This window comes from Boleophthalmus pectinirostris, unplaced genomic scaffold (genome assembly GCF_026225935.1).
Source record: "Boleophthalmus pectinirostris isolate CB_2022bp ecotype Guang Dong unplaced genomic scaffold, ASM2622593v1 HiC_scaffold_18, whole genome shotgun sequence".
Taxonomy (NCBI): Eukaryota; Metazoa; Chordata; class Actinopteri; order Gobiiformes; family Gobiidae; genus Boleophthalmus; species Boleophthalmus pectinirostris.
In genome coordinates, this window is record NW_026571133.1 from 15737484 (window position 1) to 15762775 (window position 25292).

General features: G+C 37.7%; 1 protein-coding gene across 1 annotated transcript in view; it reads left to right on the forward strand.

The window, feature by feature from the left end:
- The window catches only part of celsr1a (cadherin EGF LAG seven-pass G-type receptor 1a), a 108140-nt gene that overhangs the window by 4294 nt on the left and 78554 nt on the right, over window positions 1-25292 (forward strand). The gene's annotated exons all lie outside the window — the stretch shown is intronic.

A 25292-nucleotide genomic window follows, 5' to 3' on the forward strand; every position in this document is an offset into this window, starting at 1 on the left:
CTTTAACTTCAGAATATGTCATTTGGAATATTGCTATTCACGATCCAGTAATTTCTAAGACACATTTTTGTATTATTTATTATTAAACAATGTTACAGTGAGAAAAAAAAAATCAGTGAATTTAAATATTGTAACTTTTTAGGCCTATGTGCTTTTAGGGTTTGAAGTGAAATGCGAAATCGTATGAAAAAAACGAATACTAACAAAATCTACATGTTAGTCTTGAGTCCCTGAGTGACATCTTAGTCAGAAGTCAGGGCATGCAGGGTATGCATTTATAAGTCGGTATTTTACATCATTTACTGTAACACTTTGGTGCATGTGGACATGAGGCTGGTTTCAGCTGGTGTTGACTCTGCTCTGTTTGCTTGAGGCTCTCATCCGATCCGGTTGAGCTGCTTTTGTGCTAATAAATGAATTGTTTGGAGGTGGTTGGTTGAGGTAATAAAGAAGTGCCATCAGGAGGGCACCCGTATAACTATAGGCTTCTTTGTTGTTCAGGATTTGTGGGTTCTGCCATAAACCACCACATACCTGCACTGCCAGCAACTGCGCATTGTGCAAGGCAAATGAGTAATGAATTTCAAGTTAACATGTTCTGCTTATTTTAATTTAATATTAGTAAGAAGTAATCAGAAATACATTGCAAATTTAATGTTTTGGGGTATGTTTTTTAACTCTTTAAAGTCTTGTTTTGTTCAGTTCAGTGACATGCTAGTAGTTGTAATACAGTAATAGCAGAGAAATTAAAATGGCCAGGAATGAAACTTGGAAAATTTAGAAACCCTTTCTTCTTCTTCAGCGTGTGTTGCTAGCTGTAAACTACATAAACAGTAAAGTGAAGTCTACATTTCACGTAGTCGTTTTTGCATAGTTCAACCTGAAGGTCATGGATGAGGAATTCTTCTGGCTTTCCTTAGTTACCACAGAAGCAGACTTTGTTCTTAAAAGTTAAAGATTAGACTGTATGCAAACACTTACAAATTCACACCTAAACGGACTTCCACAAAGGCACATTCTTTTAGTAGAGAGAGAGTGTGGGATATTAATCAGCAGTGAAACAGGAACGCTCAATCGCTCACAGAATAACCAGAAAGTTGCATATTGACAGACCATTGGTGTTTTTCAGTGTGAGTGTGATGATGTCATACTCCCAGATGGGGGGCAAAAGTATTAAAATTGAATACACATACACACAAAATAATATTGTCCTATAGAATGCTGTGATGCCATCTGAAATCCAGCAATTGCTCCATTCCCTTTCAAGATTATCACACTCATATCCAAAGCTGAATAAACTATATTGAAAGAGCTATGGCTGCAATAAGGCCTTTTACGAAAAAAAAAGAAGTGTTTTTTTTTAAAAGTACGAGATACTGTTGAATATAGACAATAAACAGTAATGTGGAAACCAAACCATAAAGCAGAATGATCCAGACATATTCTAAATGTACAATACTGTATTGTTAAAAAAGCTTGAGCTGTAATAAATAAATAAGAAAATGCAACGCTTGTTGTTAGTTGTAACTAACTAATGTAAACTGTAATATAAAGTCATAGAAGTTCATAATTCAACCCTGTACAGCTCAAATCGTACCATAGTTCAGACAAATAAGAAAAGTCCCTCCATTAGTACAAAGAAAAAGCACCCATGATAAATATTTACCCCCAAGAAGTATTGTATCTATCATGTATTGAACAATAAGTCATAATAGTGTTTGAGACAAATATAGCATTAGGGTAAAAATCTGAATTGGATTTGATTCTTGTACCAATCGCATATTTCATAATGGATAAATGTAAGTGAATACAGTGTACCACCTACATGTACACTTACAAATAATTCTTTTAAATATGTGTTCTTACAAGGCACTCCTCTTGCAGTTTTATTGTTGAACTTGTGCTTATATTTTCACACAATAGTAGTTAGATAGTAGTTTGTTAGAATTACTGCCTGTCCTGCTATCCTTAATTACACCATACTCCCTTATTGTGCTTGGCAGGTAGTGGTTATACTTGCATGATACTTATTATCTTGTGTACAGTTTTAACTGCTTTATTAACCTGTGGATAGAGTTTTTACATATATGCATTTGTGTTTCTGAGCCTTTACTTTAGTCCTATCATGATAACAAATTTCAAAGTGCGATGAATTGTTGAAGAAAATATAGTTGATAATAGTGAAACAGATTTAGAGGGTGAGTGTTCGGCCAGTTCTGTCGCGGCCCATCCAAACTCTCTCCCCTGCGTACTTGCATTGTGGGACTCTGGAGCTGCTGCAGTGCCAAAAAAAAAAAATGTCCTCACAATAAATATTGACCAAAAAAGAATAATTTTGCAGCTTTCATACATTGCACGATAAGTAGGTATCATGACAGGCCCGTTATACTTTCAGCAAATACTTTATCACTGTTGAGTATTTATATTATTTAACAGCTGATGTCCCACTGACCGGATCACCATCCCAATGGGAGTGCAATAATTTGACAGACAAATACATGCATAATCGGGTGCAAACTCGCTCTTCAGAAACATAGCAATCCTCTGTTTTCATTGCTTCACCCTGATGTCAAGTGTTAGGTAGCCATTACTGCTGATGTCTTGACCCTTGACCCCAGCTTTTTGGGAGGGGAAGACCTGAGGGGATTGTAGGCTCAGAGCACAATAACAGGCAGTAAAGGACAAGCCTGTGATTGTAAGCCTGTCCCACAAAAAAAATCTCCCTTTCAAAATACACTGGTTGATGTGTAGCCTTTTTGGCATTTCTGATGTTTATTGATATATGCTTCAAATATAAAGAAAATATGTGGTATTAATATGACTGACTGTTAATATATAATTTTTGAGCAATTACAGATTATCATTTAAATACTGACCATATTCCTATTTACAGTGTGCTCTATAACAGGTTTACCTCCCTGCCCTTAGATGCCCTTAAGACTGGGCCTGCTGTGTCCCTCCATAAACTTTAATGGTCTCTACCTCTTTACACTGATTAGAATGCATTAGCACTTTCCTGACTCCACGAAGGATCAATACCCCAAAAAACGGAAGTATTGATTTCTTCATGCAAATTGTGACTAGACAATTTTAGAAGAAGCTGGGTTTTCAAAGCTGTGTACAGATTGAACCTTTCCCTCTCCTCATAACCTTTTGACCTTTTGAGTAATGTTGGAAACAGGCAGTGCATTTCATTGTTGTTACTTATCCTGCCTGGAAAATCTAATTACATTATAGCATATGGATCATAGTTCAAGTTGCCTGACCAACCAGTCACTTCTACATTCTGTTTGAATCTAGAAGGGACTGGAACTGGACAGAGTGTGAAAATATCTCCTAAGTAAATAGAACAAATATATATAGCTTTTACCTGAAATAAGTAATAGTTTGGTGCTTTGATTGTTGATTCTGTAAAAATCCAGTCTGTTTCTCAGTCCTAGATTTTCTCATTTTTTATGTGTAAGTAGCAATGTTTTGTTTTTGTTTTTTTTCTATGATGCGAACATTGCATTTTTTCAATTGGTTAATCAGTCTATCAGTTGCGCCCTCTGAAATCAGGGAGACAGGATGTGGCCCCAGACCTTTTGTATAATTATGTCAAAGCATGTGGTTCTGGCCGGACAGGTAAATAATCTAAATGTTATAAATGAAGACATGTGTTGTTTCTTCTGGCCTGTTTCCATGTCCAGGTGCTCATTTGGGACAGTGCAGACTGGGGAATGCCTCTCTCTTTCTCTCTATGGGTCTGTAACACTAGCTAAGTCTGATAAGTCTCTCAAGATGCTCTGCCCTACACGCTGCAGTAGCCACAACACCCCTCTCCGTGTGTCTGTGTACAGGACGGTCCCATGGTCGGGGCCTGTGTGTTCCCATTGTACCGGCGTCTTATCTGAACTCGTCCGATTTCACTAAAAACCTTCGGGGTTCTACCTTTGCTCTCTCAAAGATGAGTATCTAACAGTTTTTGCCGACTGCTTCACGGGACAGAGGTATTTGAGGTGTAATATAGACCACGTTCTCTTCATTCTTATCGGCTCAACAGGTGTATCCTACAATACAGCAACAGTAGAGGATATACTGTTGCTATCCCAACTTGCTTAGTAACAAGTAAAACTTTTCTGTTGGAGGGCTGGCTACTGACTTGTTTCCATGGAGATGCTATTGTTTTCTTTGGGATGTTCCAACATATCCATTTAGCATTTATTCATTACAGGCCTTTCTATTGATCAAAAATTCACTAATTCCTTCTGTGAATATTGGTGACTCTCCACAGGTCTAAACTGTAATGTAGCTGCTTGTCTTCCTTGTGATAGATCTACACTGTGGAACATTCTAGATAAAGCTATAACATTTCCATGGAGACAGCATATGACCAAACCTTCACTAGGAACGTTACACAATGCACCTTGTAACATGTAATAGCAAAAAAGGGTCGTAAAATGCACTAGTATTCAGCATTAGCACTGTGAACCTTTAGGTATTTTGTCAGTTGTGTATTTTACCAAAGTTTGCAGTAGTCAACTAATAATTTTCAACCAAAGCAGAAAGGAGAAGGCATGGAGTCAGTTGGCTGGAGATTTGGGAATGAATAGTAAATTCATACAAATGCATAATATACAAGTACTTTTCTTGTCAGGGTATCTTTGGTCAGAACTTTTGCTAATTCCATACCCCCTTTTGGTCGACTGATTAAATGTTCATTACTGTCCTTATACAGCTTATATTTGAGGGATTATTTTGACATTCTTGTTGCTAAAATACATGTGAGCTTCAGTTTTCACATAGGTTTCTATATGACGCTTATTGTCCAGTGTAAAATTTATTTTAGAAAGACCTTGACGTTGTTAAGGTCAAATTTACTTTTCTTTTTCAATCTCTGACTTCAGAAAGTTTCTCAGATGGGATAGTAGTATCAGGTCAATGTGTCTCCTTTTTAAAAACATTAAAGCTTCCATTAAATCGTCTGTAGGTAGTTTCCAGAATGCATTTGGCATGAGGATGTGTTTCCAGCTGCTTATGAAGACAAGCACAAACTGGATCGAGTCGATGGAGTATATCATAAAATAATGCAGAGAGGCTGGTTGTTGCTTAAATTATTAAAATGATTGATGCCTTGTCATCTTTTTCCCACTCAGCTGTGATCTCTTGAACACAGACTGAGAGAGAGTAGCATGCTGTTACATGCAGTGGCCCACACCCCCTCCTCTGTCTTTACCCCCACAGGGCTTTTACACAACTATCATGCTTTTGGTTGGTGGCTTAAGCTAAAATCAAAACTAATTTATATTCATTAAAACAGCACACTGCATAATGAAGAGGTGCTTGTTTGCTATATCGTTACAATTGCTCCCTTCGATCATTATTTTATAATTTGGATATTTTAAATCACATTCATCTAAAGGGACTTAAAAATCCACTGACTTCTGCTTTAGAAAACTGCAGTCTCTAATGGGTTCTGACGTTGCAGTCAACATCATCACAGTGAAGCCATGAAGTTGTCGGCACATCCAGTGGATAGTTGGAAGTAGCAATAGATACTTTTTTTTTTTTTTTTCGTCTTAATTTTTACCAAAATGTATCACAAGTTAAAAAAATAATAATTGGAGAATAATGAAAGTACAGAGATGAAGGGTGTAACAGTGGCAGTGAAAACAGGAGTTGATTAGCAAAATGGCATCTTGAAAATAAGCGATTAAAACTTGCGCACACATACACAAATCACTCCAAATACAATTTTTCGAAGAGGAAATGATGAGGGAAACAACTATAACATGGTTACGAGCTCTCAAAAGTCGATTTTGCAGAATAGGCCTGCTTTAAAATGGTGCTATGTAACTTTTTTTTTGCAAACTGCTTGTCTCCAAATTTGGCTTGATTTAGAAGTTCCTTCTTGAATCCACTTGTGCGTTTTCTTATTACACTTATTTGAGAGGCTATAATGCTATCCTCTATTGTTTTGAAACATAAATTACCCTGTTATTTGCTGTGTACCCTCTATCTCTTTGGTATGTTTAGGACCTATTATATCTTCCCCAGACATGTCCTGGCCGTACACAAAAACATGTTGAGGAAAACAAATGACCCAGTGACAAACAGGAGGTCCCGGATGAGTCAGGGGACAGACATCTTTGTGCTGGAGTTTTCTGTGAAGTCTGCTGAACACGCGAGTAACACGACCCCGAGTGTGAGTGCAGCGCAGGTGTGAAGCAGGTACACCACTAGACACAGAGAGACACAGGGGTGACGTCATCTTAACTCCCAGATCAAAGACAGGGCAGACACTTACAACAATGGACGAACTGGGACAAATGATCCTCTCTGCTGTTTTGTGTTGGTGTACAATGCTTATTTGGGTGTACTTTGGTAACCTGGTGTGTGGCATCCATGTATTGCTGTTATAATATTGATACTTAGCAGTGACATGCTGGGGGTTTTCTACATGTGTTTCTCATGGTGGAATGTTTAGGAGTCCCCATGGTGACATAATGTAGACATTAGTAAACACAGTCAAAAAAGAAAATTCAAGAACATTTTCAAACTGTATGAAAATATATTTTAAGGAGTCTGTGATCAATACAAGCATCCATGCATCTGTTTAGGTGTTTGGTTTGAAAAAAAATTGTGAGTACTTGTGAGAGACTTGTTTAAGAGCACAAATCATCTCACTTGTTGTAGTTCCAGCTAAGTCAGTTCTTTATGGTCAGATGGCATTAAAATAAAGCACCAACTAATGTCTAATGAAGCCTCAGACAGAGCAGTGCCTACAGTTAGCATCACACCCCCAGGAAATGACAGTAGCAGCAAAGTATTAATAGGGATGTGCACTGAATCAAATTAAAATTGAACTGACAGCAGATCAGATACTGGCTTTGAGTTTTACAAACGATAGCTCTGTACTGAAAAGGAAATGTGCAGTTATTTCTACTGTTTGAGCTTTGTCTAATTGTTCTCTTTCATCTTTTGTACTCACACTATTTAAAGCCAATGACTGAATCAAAATTATTGTATCAGAGTCAGTCAGTTCTCTTTCTAGTGATCCGCAGTCATGTAGTAGTTGTAATTGTGGGTGACACATTTAGCCCCAAAAGACGGTTGTTGTTTCTTTGAACATTTGCTAATGAACAGTACGCAGTGAATCATACAGAGTTACGAGAAAGTTAGAGCTTTACAAGTAGGACCACCCGGTAGCTATTGCATGCTTATATGGGTTATTTCATGCTTTGCACTAAAGTCTAACATGATAACAAATTCTGAAATGTGAAAAAACACTGAAATAAATATAAACAATAACATTGAAACAAACAATACCCAAGAGCAGACTTGCTCTAAATCTACATTATTGTTTTTATTTATTTATTTTGCACATATATAACATAAAAAAAAAAAAAAAAAAAAAGGAAGAGGTAAAAGACCAAAATGGGCTTATATTAAAGCCTCCACCTTGTGAATACATTAAAATTGAACATTATTGTTGTGCATTACTAAAAAAAATACATTTACACACCTTAGATTAATACATTCAAACATGGATTAAAATACAATGAAACATCCCACAATTGAAAGATTATCAAACATTTCCTCAAACTCTTTTTAAACGTTTCTGATATAACATTGTTTAAAAGAAGAAAAAAAAAAAAAAAAAAAAAACACGAGCTGCAATAAATAAAAAGAAGAATAAAACCCTTTAGGACATAGTTCGCACCTGTAATGAGTCATAGAAGTTTGGATCAGATCTTATTATATTGCAGAAAAATAACCAAAGACTTGTGCAAAGTGTGAAGAAGTGCAAAAGTACCTTTGATAAATACTGATCCTGAAAAACGCCTGGTCCTGCTATCATCTATTGAACAATAAGTCCATTTAGTAATTGTTGTGACAGGCTTATTTGCACTTGTGTCTTTGATGTTTCATGTAACATTTTCAACTATACAATCTGCAGACAGAAACCTTGCTTGACTTGTTTCAGCATAGAGGTAGTATTATAATTAGTTTTACTTTGCTGGATGCCTTCTCTGTCATAATCTTTTCTACTTCACATGCTCGGGAGAGTCACCCTGGCTTCACAAAACCATTACTAGCTTTAAGAAAGGCAAGAAAGGCATAATTTACTTACCAACTAACCAACTTACTTCCCGTAATTTGTAACTTTTTGTTGTTTTTTTGTTTCAGACTTGCTTAGGTGACTATTTTATCCTGTTTCTCCCCCCACTCTTTAAAAATCCTGGTGCCAATCCATATCTAGCTCTGCCCATGTCTTTCCTGCTGCCCCTCACACATGTTGCCATAGCTGGGTTTGGCTCCTTGAGTAACTGATATTCATAGATCCCATTCATTCCTTAGATATCCCACACAGTAGTTTTAACCCCACACCCCTCCTGCCCACTCCCCTCTTTAGGTCTCTCTCTCTGTCTCTCTCTCTTTGTCTATCTCCCTCTCTCTCTCTCACACTATCTCTCCTCGTCTCTCTTCCTATCTTTCTCTCTCTCTCCCCCCTTTTTCTGTCTCTCCCTCTCCTTGTCTCTCTCCCCTGCTCTCTGTCTCTGCCTCTCTTTCTTTAGCTCTCTGTCTCTCTCTCTCTCTCTCTCTCTGCCCCTCTCTGTCTCTCTTTCTCTCTCTCTCTCTTTCACACATGCACACACACATACTTTGTCTCATTGCGTCTTTCTTCTGGCTCCACTTCTTTATCTGCACTGGTATTTGCTACAATAATGCCTCACCGCTGGACCATGTGCCTGGAAAGTGTTTCCATTTTGCAGCATGTTTGTAGATCTAAATCTGTCCATAGCGGTCAAGGAAATGCATTAGATAACCTCTTCAAAGTCTTTATACCGAAATGTTCTTAATAATTCAAACTGAACCAATGAGTCATAGTTCAAATGGGGTACATGGCCATACAAGAATGTGATGTTATTTTCTTGAATTAATGTGTAATCATTTTACTTCCTTGCACAATGATGTAATAATGTTATTTACCTGTATAAACTTAAAAAAGAGACAAAAACACTATAGGCCTGAGTATATGTTTTCATTGCATTGACTAGATTCAGAAAGACCTTTGTTTTACTTTATGGCCTGGTTCATCTGTTTTCTCCTTGTTATTGCTCATTGATTTCTTCTTTCCTAGGGTCAGTTAAGTCTGTAAGATGCAACTTCATTTTTAATTGTAATGTCAAAGCAATACTTTCTGCATTTAGAGGATAGTAGTTCAATATTATTATTATTATTCTATTGTATTACCCCTCTCAATTCTGCTGCGGAAGAGAGAGTCTGAGCAGGTGTAACAACAGTCTGTATTTGTATAGGGAGGAGGATCTGCATTGAGGCTTGACTTGTTCTTCGATAGCTTTAATGTCGTGGTCCATGCACCTTGGGGCTGTAGACAGCAGTTTGAAGTATAAGTATCTGGGATCAGCGTTGGTCAATGGTTCGAGTCCATTCAAGTCTCCAAATTATAGGCCACTAACCACACGACCTGAGGCTGTGTGTCTGGCAAGTATGAGACGGGTGTTGTTGTGCACATTTGACTACTTTTGAACTATAAGAAGCTATCCATGGCTTAAATATAAAGAATTGTCAGAGTTGTTTACCTCTCTATTTTTTTTTACTTGTTCCTCTTTATTAGTCATTCTCAATTCTGTGTGTATTGCCAAGAATCTCACAATACAGTACATATCCAACTAATACCCTTAAAAAGTCAGTTCCACTAAACTGTTTTTAATGTGCAAAATAACAAAATTGGGATTTTTATATGTACACACTCACCAGTTAATTTTGTGAAGTATCGTGATAAAGTGTCACTGTATCAATATGCATCTTGTTAAGAAGTCTGTCACAATATATTGCTGTATCAGTATTTTGAGTGCAGCCCTATTGTGAAGGCTGTTATTGTAGAAACAGCAGCAGGATGTGACTGGAGAGTTGTCTTGTTTACTTGTAAGCAACAGCTGATAAAAAAGGCAAACATGCCGAATTCTGTGAAAGGTGTCGGCATTTTCCAGTTGAAGCTGTCTCTACTGTATGTATATGATGGGGACAGTTGGCTATTCACACTTGTGTTTGCAGTGTCAGGATATTGCCCTACACAAATTTCCCTTTGTGACATTAAAGTAACTTTGATTTGGCAAATATTTGGGTGCACCTGAGCTAAAAACGCCCTTTTTTATACCCAAATTTTGTCAGTGGCATTGGTAATACTCACAATAGATAATTTACCTTTAAAATGTAACTTTGTAATTATACTTATTGTAATATATACTATATATATATATATATATATATATATATATATATATATATATATATATAGTATGCATAAGTAATTCTTATTATGATCAAATTTGCCATCATAAACCTGATCGTGGTTTTATAGGTTAGTTCCCATCCTCTTCTGTGACCCTCCTCGCTCCATTACCCCCTCACTCATATCAGCATTATCTGTTGTCAGCAAACTACAGGACAGTGATTTCAGCACTCTCACTACGCTTTTGGGGGAGGGGTCCTGGTTGTAACCCTACACACCTCTCCTGCTCCCTCACTTTTTATTCTCCTTCAGATAACACAATACTTGTCTTTGTTTGCTTCAGTGCTGTGGCCTTATGGCTCCTGTGGTTAATATTACACTGCAGAGGCTGACCAGCTGCTAAATGTTAAGTGTTTGAGGCTTGGCTAAGGCTCTTGTTGATTTGGGTGAGAGACACACATAACCAGTGGTGGAAAGAGTTCTGAAAATTTATTAAAATCAAAGTACAATTTACATGTCTAAAATGTACTCAGTTACTTAAGTACTGAGGTCAAAATTGTACTTAAGTGAGATACTTTCTGATGATTGGGACTTTTGGCTTTACTCAGTAACGCCAGCGATTTAAAGTGTAGCTAAATTATAATAATTACATGGTTAAAACTTTACTCATTTACAATTATAAATGCAGGTTTAAACATCTCCTCAAAAATTACAATTACTCTAAAAGAAAACTATACCAAAAGACAATTAAATTCTGTCAACTGGACTAAAGTTTTTTTTTGAGTGAAAACCTTTCTACAAATGTTTCTCCAGTTGACAGAATAAAATTTTCTTTTGCTGTGGGTCCTACCTGGACGAGTGAGAGATTACAGAGACAACCAAAAAACTCAATTACAGTAACATGAGCATTTCTAATTAGGTAGTTACTTTCCACCCTGCATGTAACTGAAAGACATTTAAAATGATAGTGTAAAGAGGAAGCATGGCGTGGCTTGGGCCCTGTTCATACCGCAGGGCTGTATACTTACTAATTACGTCTCCTATCTGATTGTGTGGGATCTAATAGGCAAACCTGTGCAGACCTGCCAGATGCCAATGCGCAATCATGAAGTCACAAATCCCACTCTTCTTTAGCTTACTCATGCTAGCAGCGGCTACTGTTTTGTCTTGTGTGAATGACAAGATGCATCATGTTATCGTCATGGCAATTCCTTCAAAGTTAACCAACAAAAACACATTGCAATTCAGCAATGTTATCTATCTATTTATAACAGAGCAATATATGCACACTGAACTGCTTTTTTATGGTGTGTTATGTTATGCAAAAAGTGAATCTACAAAACACAACTTTAATGTTTTTTGTTTGTTTTAAAAATATACGCATAGAATATTTGGCTCCAAAACTCGCCAGATTTCCCTCTTCAATAGTAACCTTATCCAGGACATTGTAATTGCCGAGGAAGCCTGAAAACCTGAACTTCAGCTCTATTAATTTGAGTATGTAACCGTATCCCCGCCATTATTAGGACCAGAGCCTTGTTCCTTTGTGTCACAGGCCAGTATGTAATGTACTGAGCAGCAATCCTCCAGCTATCAAGACCTGGCAACTGTACTAACAATACAAGAATTAGGATGAAATAACAAACTGCTTAAATGGATTTAGTTTACAGGAAATTTTTATGATTGTAACAACAGAAGTTTTTTTTTTTCTATTTTCCATTTTCATAAATTTAAATTTATATTTCATAGTCTTAGTCTCACAGTACATTTTGACCTTGGTAGTAGATCGGGTTGATTATGATGACATACTTTTGTAGTGCAGTAGTAGTGTGATTGTGGTAGTAATTGCATATTGTGTGAAGTGTGTGTGGTCGTGGACTTGTTTAATTTAAGCTGTTGTAATTTTAGTTGCCTGGTTATAAAATTAGGAGTTCACTTTATCACATTATCAAAGCCTGTAACAGAGAACAACAAACTTCTAAGCTTTTGTTTGTTGAAACATTGGTTGGCCGATATTTGCACTTTTCAGCGTATCAGTTATCAGTCTTAAATCCACAGCACAGGCCGATGCTTTGTTTTGGCCGACCTGCAGTCTAAAGAAAATGCATAAAACCTAATTAGAACAGTTCAGTGTAAAAATATAACTGCACAAAACTCACTCCACATCTCTTTTATGGGTTTATCGTAAAAAAAAGGCTTTGGGTGATAAATATAAATCATATAATTTGGGGAAAATAGCGGTAATCAAAATTGCCCATGCACATCGACCCAAAAAAGACAGCAGACCTTATCGACCATAGGCGTGTCAAGATAAACATCTCATTCAATCTCTACTTTTATCTGCAGCCATCTGTAAATTGTTTTGCAGTGTTTTGTAAGCTTTTGTGATCTATCATGATAATAAAAGTCCAGCAGTAGTAGCCATAATAGTACTAGCAATTGTAGCAGTAGCAGCAGAAGCACTGGCAATAGCAAATAGCAAAGAGGTAGTAAGTAGTAGTAAAAATCGTAGAAGTAACTCCCTCCTGAGTAATAATAAGATTAGTTTAATAAGCATAAGATTGTTTGTACATGAAATTTTGTGGTAGTATTAAGTGAAGGTTACCAATGAACTGCTCCATTTAAAATTGCAGATACTTTTAAGTTGGTTATGTAAATACAATTGTTTCTCAGAAGTGTCAGGTGTTGCTCAGATGCCGGGCATGAACAGTGACAGGTGTCGTCTGACAGTTAATCCTCTGTGAATGAACCTGTCGATGCACGTTTGGCCTTGGTTTGATGTCCGTTTGGGTTCTCAGTGTCTGTCAAAAAGCACTTGACTTTTCTTTTGTGAATCACATGGTTACCGTTTCAACTTTTAATTACATGCTTGTTCAAGTTGTGTCTTTATTGCCTTGTTGTCTGCTTTATGTTAGTTTCGTGATGTCTGTGTCAGACAAGACCTAAAAGTGGGAGTAAAATTCATTAAGATGCAATCAAACCTGTTTTAACTTTTTCACAAGGAATGCACTGAATAAACATTTGTGCTTTTTAGACATACAATCTCCACAAGATGAGACAAGACACAAGATTGTATCCACGAGAGAGAACAAGATGAGATTTTGACATTATTTATAGTAAATTGCTAGTTCACAGTTTTAGCCTCACCATTTTGATTTATGTTATTTCATATTTCTGCTCTCATTGTAGCACTGTTTTTCAGGACTAGAGCTTCTCAAAAAATTTTTACTTTCCTTTACTTAACAACATTTTTTTTTTAATTCAATCTAAACATAAAAACATGCACACAAAAAAAAATGTCACAAGATAACTTTCTTCAATCAGTCATGTGGTTGTGAGATCTTGTCCCATCCCTAGTGCTTTTTACTGGAATTTCTTGCCTTCAAAAATATGTATCAGTCAATAATAGCATCATGCATGTTTTTCCCCTGTCAAAGAGCGTGTGAAGTCAGTAACAATTCTCAGTTTCTAAGCTAAACCCCGATCAAGCTTTAGGCAGTGTTTATGACCTGGATCTTTACTGTCATGAGAGGTTAAAATGCATAGCTAACGGGCAGTTATTTAGATTATACCTTTATTCCTTTGTGTCAATCACTTTTAGCCTTAGCAACCGTCCCATGTCTCTGTTTACAAATCCTCACAACATGTTAAATTACTTATATATAGATTTTGCATCCTGATACTTCCTCTTACCACACACAGGCTTTTTTGCAGTTTGCGGTACACCATTGGCAGCTCGGGGCAAAGCTTAGGCCATGGTAACATTTCAAAGACTCTGAGTAAGACGTGAGGATTGAAGTGTATTTTTTGCATCGCTCGCGGCCTAGTCTGTTAACATGTACACAGATACAGAGATGTGCAGGGCAAGAGGAGGATAAACTTTACTTTTGCTGGATGGTGTCCTGTGATGTACTGTGATTTGAAATCGGAAGCTGTTATAATATTTCCAGTTTCTCAGTAGATGATAGCAAAGTTGATAAACAGGGCTGCACGATATGTCGGTATTGAATTGAAGTGAGATTTGAGGTAGCACACTTAGCAAATGGCAAAGGCTGTGATTAGACAGTAATATGTCCAGTGGTGTAGTATGAATTTTTTAAGTGGGGGTAAGCGATTCGTGACTGAATCAGGAGGACTAAACCAGGACTACACCAGGTCTAAACCAGGCCTAAACCAGGTATAAATCAGGACTAAACCAGGACTAATCTTGGACTTGAAAGAGAGAGAGAACCCTGAACCCGCAGAACAGAGTGTCTGCAAAGTGCGATCAGATGATGGCTGTGCTTAGCTCCATGAGGCGCGGAGCTCTGTGCCGGTCCTTTCACCTGTGGTCACCCGACAGTCTACGTGGGCGCACCTCAGAGCCTGTCCCGACAGTCAATCCTGGTTTAGGTCTGGTTTAGTTCTGGTTTAGACTTAGTTTAGACCTGTTTTAATCCTGGTTTAGTCCTGGTTTAGTCCTGGTCCCTCATGTCTCAGGTTACTATAGGACAGTACTGCAGATCTCATGAGCCTATGCAGGTTGTTTTCATTATTGCCAATAGCTTCAGTTTGACATTTGTTATTTTTTATATCTTACGTCGGGAGAAGTGGGTCAATGGCGTATCCCCACTACACCCCGAATAGTCCCACTGCACAAAATATACAGTCTTTTAGAGACAGATTTTGTTGTACCTGAAGTGACCCATAGCTTAAACCTAACTTCTACTAGCACCAAACAACACCCACACGTGTCCGGTCATAAAAAATTAACACATTTGCCTCCACAATATGTTGAGAGTTTAACTGCCATTGTAAAACTGTGAAAATGTATTGTATTGGGCACTCATTGGGAGTTTATCACTAGACTCTGCCACTGTGTCTTTGGCCAGACACTTCACCCACCACTAACTTTGATCAAGACTGTATGTGTTTTCAGATAAACTATTTTCTTCAACTGCAAGTCAAACGTCAATCAAATCCCCTTATATAAAACTTAACACAACACTAACCCTTCTAAATAGCTTACATGTCTATCAAAGTCAATAGCTACTTTTTCCAGGGCACTAGTGTTCTAAAAATGCACTAAGGAGGTGGCGATGATTCTGCTTTACCCACAATGCCCCTCTCTGTCCTTTCCCATGTGATGCTTGGAAATTACATGCACGCTGCTGGTCTGGACGTATTGAATTATCGGATACAGAGGTGAGCTGTGAGGTCCAGAGTGTGAAAAATAAACTACGTAATCAAAATCTGTGGGAACTTAAGCGTGTTTCTCTGTTTGTCTGTTGAATCATGAGGGTTAGTTTTGAGTGGAAGGATTAGCTTGTAACTAGATATAGAGACTTGAACTTTAACCCCAGTGACCTCCACTTGACCCTTTGTCCTCTGTCTGTTCTGGTTGAAGAGATTGTTGTGAATTGCAGCAAAGTGAGCTGTCAAAAAGATACTTAAATCCATAGTGCCATAATGCTGAAACTCATAGTCATAGTTCTGAATTTTAAGTACACATTTGGATCAGGTTGTTATAATCCCTCACTGTACTGGAATGTGGTGATTCTCATTACTGTATAATTCACTAAGAGAGTACTGTCAGCTTGGCAAGTTATAATTTCTATTTTGATTACTCATCTTCATTCATACTTAATGGTGAGGATCACAAAAAAACAAATATTTGTCATCAATTATCCTTGGCAATTTTAGTATTTCTAAATATTTTTTATTACAGTTTGAGACCTGGTGAAAAGTTTTATTTTTAACACATCTGTTTGAGCTAACAAAAATACACAAATAAAACCAGCTAGAAACAAAACATAATTTCAGTTGATTTTGTTGAACAAAATTCAGCACAAATCTGTAAAATCACTGCATTATTAAACCTCAAAATGTTTGCAAAATACTTTGACTTTTTACTCTATATGTACATTTTTAAACGGATAGGTACTTTAATACTTAAATGTGTTCTTTCGTTGGATACTTTTACTTTTTCTTAAGTATTTGTTTGCTCCAGTATCTATGCTTTTACTTAAGTAACAAAATTGAGCACTTCTTCCACCACTGCGGTAATGTATCTGTAAGTGTATTGCTTGACAAATACACATTTTGTTTGCTATTTTATGACCTGATGTCTTGACAAACAAAAAGTCCCATTTTGCTCTTTCTCTCTATGTGAAATGCCTTTCTTTGTTCAGAGAGATGATGGTAATTGCTTTATCATGCATTTTGCACAGTTTAAACTAATAGCTCGGAGCATATCATTTGAAGTAGCCATAAAGAGCAAGACAAAGTCAACAGTATATTTCTCTTTGTTGAAAATTAAAGAATGATCAGAGCCACTATGTATTCAGCAGTTTGGTTACTTGGTCAGTGCGGTGACTGTGGTTCTGAATAATGTCATTGTACCCTCTATTTAACAAAACATACCTTTATCATTATCAGTACTCCCAGCTTTAGCAACATGTGTTTTGAACACGCCAACGCATGTCAACTCCTTAAGTGAAAATTAGACTTTGAGACAGAACAGAAGTGCTTTTGACCCAAGGTTATGGCCATCTGACCTTTCACCTCTGACAAAAGCAATAGCAACACTGCGGGGTCATTGACATTGTTAGCATCTGTGGTTGAAAGATAGTGTTTTTATTATCTGTTTGATTAGGCTATTTTCTGATTTTCTGATTGAAAATGTTACCCATACCCAGAGGTGTGTTGTTTCATTCACACATGTTTAACACACAGTTCTTCTCTCAAACTGAAAACTCTGTTCCACCTTGTGATATCATGTGGTAATATGGGAAGTGCTCCACTGTATTTTTAAACTCCATACACCTTCACTAGAATCATTTAGGTAATTTCAACCTAGATTTGCCAGTCTCTACTGAAAAAAAGTAAAGGGTAGTTGTTAACCTGAAAACTACCACTACATGACATCACAAGGTGGGACAGAGCATTTTGAGCTTTGGAGATGACAGACTAATAATAAAGAGTTCTTCAAACATGTGTGAATGAAACAAAACACAACATGGCTTAAAGCTCACAAGAGTCAATTTTACATAATACAGGGCGTTAAAAGTGGTCTCTCGCTTATTGCACTGTTTGAGAATAGGAGTTAATGCTATTTTCCAATCAGGGCTAATATTTGTTCTGGTACAGAAGTTATTGATTGACCAAAGCATTGTTATCTTCCATTAGCTGTTTGTTTTGTTTCCGATTTGTTTGAGCATAGCAGAATATCTTTGGTGCATTAGCAAATATAAATAATAGATTAGGATTTATAGTGCATTAATGTTGTGGAACATTGATATGTTTCACAATGAAGTTTGATAGCGGCTTGCACTTTACAGCAGGGGCACATACGAGCAAATTTGGTTATTTTATGTGACCAAAACCAAAGCCAAAGTTAACCACAACTGTTTTTTCACAAGTAGAGATATCAATAGAGTTGGAAGATTTGCATATTAACAAGTTGAAATATTTTTATTACATTACCTTGCTCTTGTTGTGAAGTGTAATTTTGAAGTGATTGTTTGAAGGTGCCAATATTCACACAAGCTGTCAATGGGACGTGTTAAATCTTAGAATATGGGTTGCATTCTAGATTATAGATATTATAGATACTAGTTTACAATAATTTATGAAAAGAACTTACAGCATTTCTATGGCTTAAATAACTATCCACCATATTGAAATAATGTACAACTTCTTCTGGAATTGTCTTATAATTTTTTTTTTATTTCGTTTAAGGTGCCTTGTGTAACTTTCCATCATCAATTGCTTTTCTCCATGGAGACATTATTGCTTTGTCTGGAATGTGTCTTAGTATGGCACTAAACCTCTCTATCTTCATAGAGACCAAACCAGACACAGTTACAGGTCAGATCTGTGGAGAGGCAACCCCCTCACAGTCCAAGCACCTGTTTTTTTTTTTTTTTTTAGGTATTATTGAGCTATAAAACCACCAGTAATTTATTCATTGCAAGGTAGAGCTGTTTAATGTCACACTGTGGAACATACCTAGCCTAGTACCTCCACTCAATTTCATTTATCTCCAGTGACTAGGTCAGGAATCGGAATACACTAGACAGTTTGCAAGAACCCCAGAAGTGCGAGTCCGGTCATACATTCTGTGTTGGCAACGATACCTGAGATTTAAAGCCAGAACAAAGGAGAATGTTTGGTGAATTTTATCAAGGGGAAAGACATTATTGCCCTTCTTCCTACGGGATTTGGAAATAGCTTAAAATACCAATTAGCCCCATTAGCGGTGCATTGCGTACATCACAACCAAATAGCAGCAGTTGGTTAAAAAAGTACCTGCCTACCATCAAGGGAACGAATCCTAATGCTGCGAAGTCAGATCGTTTCCACAAAGTGAAACCAGCTGATGAATCAAGCTAGAATATTCCAGCCCCACCCAAAAAGTTACATAGTGCACCTATGGTTGTAGTTTGTGTTGCCTTATATTTCCCAGTACACAGTGCCCTCTCAGTGCAGTGGCTCAGGTATGTCACGCGTGTTGTTTTCGTAACTTCTGTGTCATGCATCTGAGCTAGGTCTGGGGGGACTGTGATACTTGGACCGAACTGAAGTTGGACCACGTAGAAATGTGAGGAATGGGTGGGTTCAGTTTTCTGTAGATTCCTTAGTCGACAGCTGGTTGCCCCAACAACATCCATCACGGGTAAAGAAACAGTGATACATGTAAGCAGTGATGAGTAGTATGGGCAGTATGGGCAGAGGGAATAAGATCAAGGTATGTCCTCCCTGTGTTGCAGTTGGTTGTCTCTGGGGTTCTACCATGAATCTTGAAATGAGTGATTCTACATACTACTACATGCAAGTTTAATATGAGAATGAGTGAACTGACAAAGTATTAGATCAGTGTTTATTAAACAGTGGTGCGTGTTACACTGGTGGTTCAGGAGCCCCCCCTAGAGATACACATGGTCTTTTAAAGTTCTTATATTTGTTTAATTTTGAGTTGTCCTTTTCTTTTGGCTCTCTCTTCTGTCTCTGACAACTAGTGGAGCAATGGTGTAGTCCAAATTTAGACCTCATTTAGACCTAGTACCATTAAATATCTGGTGGTACTCAGGAAGCCACATATTTCCTTTGGTGGTACTTAGTTACTTGATTTTCTCCACTTGAATAATTTCTGTTATCATAAACACCCACATTAGGGTTGTACAATAGACTGTATATATAAATGGACATAGCTAACCCACTAGCTGCGGCGTTCCAAATAGGGAGCTAGCGGAGCCGGAAGCACTGGTTCCCGTTGACTTTACATTGAAACATTGCCACCCTTCTGTCAGTAACTGCTGCTGTGACCCTCAACATTTGGATCTTAACATGTTTGTATTAACCTCCGCTACATGACCCTGGTGTTTTTGTTTATTCTAAGGAACTCGGCTCCTATAACTGCTGGCCTCGTGACCTTCATTTGACTGGAGCTGAATCCTATGGATGACATCGCACTCCCTTAGTCCACTTCTTTACAGTTTCCTGATTTTTTGCATAGTTTGAAATTAAGCTCCATGGACCATTTTGATGCTTTTTTATTTCTGGCAGTTGTATTTGAGAACACTGGTCTAAGTGCCAGTCTTTTTTGACAGTTTCAGTAAAATTAGGCAGATAGATACTGCGGTTAGCTGTGGTTTAGCTTTGGGGGACCTGGGTTTAGAGCTCACCCTCTCTCACACACACACACATACACACTGAAACTGCATAGACGAACAATTACCCTCATAAGCCTATCTAATTCCTTTGTACTCCCACTTGGGTTGACTGGCTCGAGGCTCCTCCAGCAGAAGTGGTCTGTTATTAGGGACGCGATGACAGAAACAGCGGCAGGGCTCAAACTGTGGCAAATATTTCAACCACTGTACTTGACTCTGCTTCCACATCACACGGACCACTGCACCAAAAGTTCAAGAGGGAGAGGGGAAGATATTTTAACCGGAAAATAAAATTTCATAACAACATTGGATCATTGTGTCGTATAGGTTGACAGCTGAGTCACATTTGTCCTGGATTTGTCCTGGATTTAAACCAGTTAAGTCCTAATGTAGATTTGGGTGAAACTTGTTCAAGATCTAGTTTAGTTCCAGGTTTAGTCCCATGTAGTACCAGTTTTGAGTATGTGGCTGTGTGTGGAGATTTGGCCTGAAAATTCAGAAGTTTATCATTTTGTTTGTATAGCAACTGAAAACCAAAACATTTTTTACATATAGCACAGACATCTGGATCCTTGAGTGATGATAAAGCAGCTATTGCAGCAAATTCAGTCCACAGATTTGGAAAGAGTCCACAAACTTGTCACCCTTATTACTCCACATTCCTGCCCCAGCCACAGGAACGCCTTCACCTGCAGAAAAAACAACAAGAATCTGTCTCCATATCAATGTACAGAGGGTTTATGAGAAAACTCTGTCAGAGGACTGCTTTAAAATGTGTTAATTGAGCTGATGAAATTGCTCGGGTGCCTCATACTGGTGTTGATGCATTAGTCGGTTATGTCAGTCTTAAAGGCTTCGTATGTTCTATAAATTAAAGCATTTTGATTGTGGGTTATGCTCTTATGTGCAAAGCTGTGGAAAGAGAAAATATTGTCCTGTGTTTCTGACATTTTTAAGGACATTTTGTAGATAAAACTGAAGGTGAAAAAGTAAAGAAGGTTGGTTGGCAAAAATTCTGCTCTCAACATAAACATCATTGGGAGAGCAGCTGCTCACCCACAGGTTGGCAGTGTGATTCCAGCTCCCACAGATGAATGAGTGTGTGTGAATGGGTGAGTGGTTCCTTGATATAAAGTGCTTTAGGTGCCTTGAAGGTGGAAATGCTGTATATAAAAATATGACCATTTAGCATAAAAAAAGTCTATGCATAAAATTGTAAATGGGCTCATACTCCCACACTCTCATTTGTTTGCTGTAGTTTTTCCCAGTACATAGTGCATAGTGCAATGCATAGTTCTCACTACTATATTAGGGTGCTGATGATTTGACAAATTTTACAGTATTTTAGTACTGATTTTTAATATGATTGTTAATATTCAAATTCTGTATTTTTTGCAGTATTTGTCTTATAACACCTCTCATCCATCTTCATTTGGCCCTGTCAGCTGAATCCCCCACAGAGCGTGCTTCCTACTGTACATGAGATTGATGGAGGTGCACTTCAGACTGTAACTCAGTGTAACTCCAGGGGTCCACTGTGATCCCTGTGTGAAGTCTGGGTCATGTCTCTGCAAGTTTAGACAGTTACAATTCACTCTGTAATAACGGCTTTGGAAAAGAAAGTGCACAGCAGGACAAAGGGGGAGGCCTGATTTAGTACGACAGAGGTATGTAGTAGCAGTACATACTAGTATTTCTTGGTGTTTCAGTAAACATATTTCTGCACATTGCAATGAAAAAGAATGATGTTAACAATTTAGACCTTTATCAGAAATCCATTGATTGGTTAGTTTAATAGTTAAAGGTGCACTGTGTCACTTTTCGGATGGAGGGTCCACCATCATGGAGATGTTGTTGCTTTGTGTGGAATTTTTCACTTTGATATTAAACATCTCTATTTCCATGAAGCAACAAACCAATTTACAGGTCCGATTTGTGGAGAGGTGAGCGTGCATTCAGTAGAATACATATATTCATATCTCCTCAATACAAGCCTGTTTTGTCTCACCTTTAAAACCATGCCATTGTTTGCTATAAGATCATTTTAATTCATAGAAGTCTCCTCTGACGTAACCGCTTTCCTCTCTGGTAAACAGTGGCATACCTTCTGTTTAACCACCCTGTAATCTGCCTTTATTGTACCTATGTGGGACACAGAGCAGCAGCAGGGGTGTAGGGAGATTCCCCGTCCCGCTGACAGTAACTGATCCTTCCACTGCCCTCCCTCTGTTGTGTCTTAGAGCTGACTCATTATCACACACCATTCTTACCATCCTGTCACCAAACACAAAGCACTGACACCAATCTGACCCTCGGACCGCAATGGGAGGGAGGACGAACTGGTGAGAGAGTCATTGGCAAAAATATTCGCATGCACCAAGTTGAACCCCAGAAAACTTTTGGCTTTTAAAAAGGCTTAAATTGCGAGAAGGCTACCCCAAGTCTAAACCAGGACTAAGCCACAACAAAGCCAAGATAATACCCGGAATAAAAATGTCTATTGGCCCATAAAAGGAGCACTGAATAAATAAAAACCGTTTTAAAATATTATAACGGTACCTTCAGCACAATCTAAGAACCACTCAAGGATAGATAATGTGATTAAGTTCACACTACATTCAGCACATCAAAATTGGGACTAAATCAAGATAAATAATGTAAATGAATAATGTTTAAGTCAGATACATCAGTTTTAGAAGGAGGGTCTGGAACCGTCTTGTTTCCATGGAGAGTTTTTTTGTTTTTTTTTGTTTTTTGCTTGGAATGTTTAACAAAAAGGCATGAAATTTGGTACTCTTCATAGAGAAAATTGAATTAAATTATGAAATTATATACTGTGAAACACTCGACTAGACAAAGCAAAAACATTTTCATGAACTGACTCTCCACCAGAAAACTTACACAGTGCACCTTTAATATATCTTAGCATCTTAAAATAAAATAGTTTAAGATAGCCCGGTGTTTTAGAGGTGAGTTTTGCCACATTCATTAACACTTTCAGTAGAGTAGTTACTTATACCTTAAGCCTACTTTTTAGCCTACTTTTTAAATCCTCTTTAGCAAAAACACAATTACAGTGGCTGTGTTACCGGCATTGAGCCAAAGGAAGGATTGAAACATCAAGAGGTCATCTGGCAGACAGCAGCTCCAGGTGGGCAGGGGTCCGGTGCTGGACTCTACCCAGACATCTGTGTCTGCAAACAGGGACATTGTTCGGCAGTGCCCACTGATTGGCTGGTGCTCCTGTGGAAGTAAACGCTTGAGCGGAGCAGTGACCGGACACAGCGATTAATTACATGTTTGAATGGACTTATGTATGACCCATTAATTTAACAAAGGCTCAGGGAGATGACCAACTGGCCCTGGACAAGCAGACAGAGGGAGGGATTTACATGTCTATTATGTACAGTAGATGCAGTGTTTGGTATCGTCTTTGGCCCCTTTGACAACATGTAAACTTAAGGATTAGTCGAGCACCAGAAATCCATGCGTCCAGAATGATGACAAATAAGGATTGTTGCTTTCCTGTTAGATTAGCAATTTATGTATGAAAAGTAGGATTCTGTTCAGAGTGTTCATTGTAAACAGCCTAAAAATGCAGCATATGTTAGTTATCTATTAAACAGAACACAATGCCAGTTTTTTTGTTTGTTTGTTTTTTGTGCAAGTAAACATTTTAGTGGGAACAAGAAATTAGAACACCAGAACATAGTTGAGAAAATAGCCTATGGACCCTTTCAAAAACTGCATTATGCCTGACAAATGCAATAAAGTTGTCTCGTGATAATTGTTAGCTTTCACTTTCACGCAGCAATATGACTAATGTATTTATTTCGTAGTGTTTCATAGACTTCCTGGAGTTGACAGCAGGTCTGAAAGCTGTGCCCTCCAGGCCTTGAAAACTCCACAGTCAAACAAAGACCAGCTCAAACAGAGAGAGGCTTTACTGTGGCTAATTTAGACGAGAGCCACAATTATGTACTTTTGTGAAACATACGTCGTGTTTGATGCTGGTACCATCTCACGGTGGGCTGATGGTGCTCTTAAAGACAGGAATGGCTGGTATGTGTCTTGCTTAGGGGCAGTTTAACAGGCAAGGTCAAATATATGTTACAGTCACACTTGTACAGGGCTATGTTAGCAATGTGACCAGTAACAGGAGCTGTGTTTCCATGAAGGTGTTAGAAATTATATTTTGGAGCGCTCTGTGCTGTTAATTAGTGTTTCCATTGTACACTAGACCTGTCACAATAAATTTTTTTTTATGTGAGATATATTGTATTGTGAAGTAAATATAGATGATAAAAGATGATACTGAAACTAGGTTATGCCATTGACACAATAATACAAGAGCAGATTTAAAACATAAAAACTAAACAGCAGATTGAAACATTTTAGTTCTCAGTTTGCATCTGTCATAGAAGTTATTAATTCAACCTTTTTCTGTTTAAAACATATTCAAATGCCAAAAAATAACCAAACACTTCTCAGCAATGCAAAGAAAGAGATCCCCGATAAGTTAATATCACATTTATCATGACAGGCCTATTGTACACATTAACATAACATCACAACAACAAAATTTTGTTGTAATACAATGAGTTCTAGGATCAAGTCACTAATAGAAGTTGTCACGACAAAATTTGTGAAGGTATCTATTAGATATTAGATATTTTATTTCCAAGTACAATGCAATCTATAGACAATTTCCTGGCAGTAAGACACTACTACACTCGGAAATCTGAAACCACTAACTGACCATGGTTTGGCAACAATGGGCCTTATGTTTTAAGCAACTTCACAATTTTACCTTAACAAACCAATGCTATGCAAACTTACATTAACTCAAATACATTTATGTATTTTTATCTTATCTATTTATTGCTCAGTTGATTTTATTGCATGCAATTATTTTGGTTATTAATCCAGTTTTACCAAACAAGATTTACACAGGCATTTTGAAAAAAAAAAATTCATGGTTGTCGAAATTGAATTTATATTTTACTTGAGACTGGAGAAGACAATATTTTTTTTTAAACACAGTGCATGCACTGCTGTGAAAATGATATAGAAAACACTGAAATATAGAAAGTATCTTGAGCAGTTTGTAATCTTGGGTTTATTAAAGTAGGTGTTGTCTGCAAGGTAATTTGATGACATAATGCCAGTATTCGGGTGTGGCGGGTTTGCTAAGCAGGCATTCAGCAGGTGTCAGTGGGGTATTTAGGCTTTTGGGATGGGTTAGTACCCCTCCATCCACCCCCCCTTCTTCTGTCCCATCACTGAGTCCACTCACACAAATGCCCCAGCAGAAGGGGATTTGTCCCAACTTTATTTAAATTGACACAAGTCTCACCGTTTCCCCGGCGACCCCCTTTTAAACTTGCCCCATCCTTGGG